The 4,355-nt window shown below is 34.9% G+C and overlaps 1 long non-coding RNA gene across 1 annotated transcript in view; it reads right to left on the bottom strand.

Annotated features, from left to right (window-relative positions):
* Positions 1–2,427: 2,427 nt before the first annotated feature.
* The window catches only part of LOC113634071, a 3,629-nt gene continuing 1,701 nt past the window's right edge, over positions 2,428–4,355 (bottom strand). Inside the window, exon 3 of the long non-coding RNA XR_003438438.2 lies at positions 2,428–2,565. This is a non-coding gene — a long non-coding RNA (uncharacterized LOC113634071). The remainder of the gene's footprint in view (positions 2,566–4,355) is intronic.

Here is a 4,355-nt window from a genome sequence, read left to right as displayed (position 1 = left end):
GCAGCCATTTATGCTGCGGCGTCCGGGGTGCAGTTGGGGGGTTCGGTGCCTTGCTCAAGGGCACCTCAGTCGTGGCCGGCCCGAGACTCGAACCCACAAACTTTGGATTACGAGTCAGACTCTCTAACCATTAGGCCACGACGTGCCTAATATCTGTGTATGTTAATAAAATAAAATTTTTTATATTACACCATTTTATTAAAAAAAAATCAAAATAAGAACATAATTCAAACGTATTTGTTTGTTTGTTTGGTTGGTTGGTTCTTTGTTTATAGCTACGAATAGTTTTCTATACTAACTATTTACAAATAATTTTCTTCAGTTGTACTGTTTTCCTATAGCTCTTTTATCATTCTTGGTAACAAAGCAACTTTACAGAACGATATAAATGACAGATATGAGGTTATAATATTAAAATTTATCCCTAATGAGCAACCCAGAGGTTATAGTGGAAGAAACCTTGATATTGTGATTAGAAATAATTTCCCTTCTGTATACAATAGAGTCAAAAGTGCAATTGTGTAAACAGGAGCTATTCATCTTTTGAGCAACTTATAATATAATTATAAGCATCAGAATTCATTGTTGAATTCATGATAGTTTTAACTTAAAGTCTAATCTGTTGAAGCCATCAGCTGTCCAATGAGGGACACTTGAGAATAAAACTGTAAGAACATCTACACAACCATCTTTAATGTTTTTCTCTCTCTGATCTGATTGATTTGTGCTGGCACATTCGGTGAAAAGTTTGGTGGTGATTTGATTGTGGTTTACACACAAGGTTTTATAAGTGCATGAGTATTGTGCAGTCATATGAAAGCCATTTCTAATGGAACTGGAAATGGACAAAATAATTAGAGTATTTTAAAATAAGAAAAAGAAGTTATGTAGTTATCCACCATTCTCAGTCGCATTTTCATTTTAGAACTTTAAAAATAATCATTTTTACTTTTTATAATAGTAATAATGTGTGTGTGTGTGTGTGTGTGTGTGTGTGTGTGTGTGTGTGTGTGTGTGTGTGTGTGTGTGTGTGTGTGTGTGTTTGTGTGTGTGTGTATGTGTATGTGTGTGTGTGTGTGTGTGTGTGTGTGTGTGTGTGTGTGTGTGTGTGTGTGTGTGTGTTCACCTTGTCTGCACGCGCACGAATCTCACTCTCCGCCACTGCGGATGGAGTTGGTTTACTTTGTTTCCTAAAAAACATGTTAACTCGGTGTATGATGTGATAACAGCCCATTTCTAATCCTGCCGTTTCCGCATTTCAAAGCGGTCCCGGATTTGTTCATTATAATATATCCGTTTCTGAAAGAGTTGAGAGAAGCTTTAATGTTTAATGGAAGCACATTAATCACGATTTGACTTTCTGTGACACTGTTAGTGATAATCAAACACGTGATTTATTCCTTTTATACCTAAATGTCACACAGATTGATTGATTTTGACAGCATCTGGCCATTACTTAAAACTGTGGAGTGATTTTTTTTTATTAAAATGACAAAAAAAGATAAACAAACAAACAAACAAATAAATATAAATAAACAAACTACATTCCCATTTTCTGATTGATTTTTAAAATGTCCTGTTTCATTCAAAATAACTAATTTGTTTGTTTAAACCTGTATGATTGTAATAAGCATAAAATTGTGATAGTACAGTGATGTATTAAAGTCTTCCTGTGTGTGTGTTTGTGTGTGTGTGTGTGTGTGTGTGTGTGTGTGTGTGTGTGTGTGTGTGTGTGTGTGTGTGTGTGTGTGACAAAGAGAGAGAGAGAGAGAGAGAGAGAGAGAGAGAGAGAGAGAGAGAGAGAGAGAGAGAGAGACGCAGTGTGATATTAGCGGCCGTCAGCACAGTGTGATCGTTTTTTGTCCCTCGGGTCTCTCTTGACCTCATCAAGCCTTTGTCAGGCCACGAATGGATTGTTTATTGTTTCTGTCCTTTAATCTTAATGTAGTCAATTTAACAAATGGATAACACGCTGTAGCGGGATTAAGACACGCAGCTTTGTCGCACGTGAGGAAATCCGTTAAAGTCATGTGGTCCAATATTGTCATCTTGTTTATCTGTGCACCTATCTATTGTTATCCCAATGCAAAGGTTATTATTATTATTATTATTATTATTATTATTATTATTATTATTATTATTATTATTATTCATTCATTCATTCATTTTCTACCGCTTATCCGAACTTCTCGGGTCACGGGGAGCCTGTGCCTATCTCAGGCATCATCGGGCATCAAGGTAGGATACACCCTGGACGGAGTGCCAACCCATCACAGGGCACACACACACTCTCATTCACTCACACACTACGGAAAATTTTCCAGAGAATCGAACCCCCAACCTTGGAGGTGTGAGGCAAACGTGCTAACCACTAAGCGACCGTGCCCCCTATTATTATTATTATTATTATTATTATTATTATTATTATTATTATTATTATTATTATTATTATTATAGTAGTAGTGGTGGTGGTGGTGGTGGTGATGGTAATGCTGCTGCTGATGGTGGTGATGTTGTTGGTGGTTATGATGGTGTTTGTTTATTGCAGAATGATCCTCCTGATATCTGCAATAAAAAAGGTAAAAACGTAAACATTTTAAAATGCTTCAGTGATAAGGTTCACGTAATATTTTTTCAAACCAGCTGAATGAATTTTCTTAGCCAAGCTTTAATTAGTCGATAAATATTTTTGACTCTCAGTCCCTTTGAATTTTTTTAGCTGAAAGCTTTTGCCCTAAACTGGACTGTAAAAATGGTCTACTAAAGAAATACACACAAACCCAAACAACAATACACAAACCCAAACAAACACAAACAAAAGTTATAAAGCGTTAGGGGTTTACTGAACAATAAACAGTCACAGTCCTTTTTATTAGATACAGGCCAAGCACTCACATCAACAACCATCACAACAACCATCACTCTCTATGATATGGGTGTTGGTACAAAATGTTTCAGTATTTCCGATACTGGTGATCACCTGGGATTATTACAAAAACACTCTGTAGAATTTACACAGAATGTTGTGAAAAACAACAACAACATCAACAACAACAACAACAAATATCCTGTGTGTTCAATGGATTAAAAACAGGTGCCATGACAACACCACATGGTCATAAAGAAAGAAGACATCATTCTAAACTGCAACAGATCTATTTGTATCTGCTTACAATAAAAAAACAACAACAAAATGTTCTTTAACAGGACAAACAGGACATACTTTATAGAGTCCCCTACTGTTATACGTACAGACACGAAAAATGTGCTTTTATAGACATATTTCTCATGTCTGTGATGCAGTGATAGAACTCTAACTCAGAACTTTGTCTAGATTAGGGTTCATGAGCTGAGACTGAAAAACTGTACACACCATTACTGTGTGCATATTACACAAACAGAATAGTTTGTGTAATATGCATAAAAATAATGATGTGTACAGTTTTTCTGTCTCAGCATGCACTCTAATGTAGATATATGTCACAAGCTCACCACTATATCAACAGTACCATTCGTCCTTGATAGAGCAATTTGGGTTTGGGTCATTAACTCCACAGGTGTGATAATACCATCAATATTCATGCTCTTTGACAATTTCTCACCTACATCCACTTAAACAAAAAGTGTTATACACATTTTGATCACTGATGATACATACAATGAATTAATGAATAGGAAAGTTTTTATGGACCTGTCTCAATATCTAAAAAATGTTTTATTACTATTTTCTTAAAAATAAAAACATACACATGCATGTTGCTTACATATTATTTTGGCAGATCTAAATCTTTTTTAGATCTGCTAAAGAATTTTTTTTAAAAGTTTTGCCATTAATATGCTATGGATTACAGAAATAATAACAAGATCATGATATGTCTATGATATGATATAAACATCTCCAGGGTCTTAAGGCACCAGACCTTTAAGGGTTAAGAGAGACTAGAACCCTTAACAGTAACAAACAAAAAAACATTTGAAGGACCAATACTTTTTTCTTAGATTGCAATCAGCGCGGTGATGATGATGATGATGATGATGATGATGATGATAACTACTACTACTACTACTACTACTACTACTACTACTACTACTACTACTACTAATAATAATAATAATAATGATGATGATGATGATGATGATGATGATAACTACTACTACTACTACTACTACTACTACTACTACTACTAATAATAATAATAATAATAATAATAATAATAATAATAATAATAATGATGATGATGATGATGATGATGATGATGATGATGATTTCTCATACACAATATTATCATGCAGGTGTGTTAAGCCCCTGCGCTCTGCCTGCCCATTTCTGCACCAATTAGAAGATAGAACTGTAC

The sequence above is a fragment of the Tachysurus fulvidraco genome, chromosome 8, assembly GCF_022655615.1.
Source record: "Tachysurus fulvidraco isolate hzauxx_2018 chromosome 8, HZAU_PFXX_2.0, whole genome shotgun sequence".
NCBI classification, from domain to species: Eukaryota; Metazoa; Chordata; class Actinopteri; order Siluriformes; family Bagridae; genus Tachysurus; species Tachysurus fulvidraco.
This window is presented reverse-complemented; position numbering and strand designations above follow the sequence as displayed.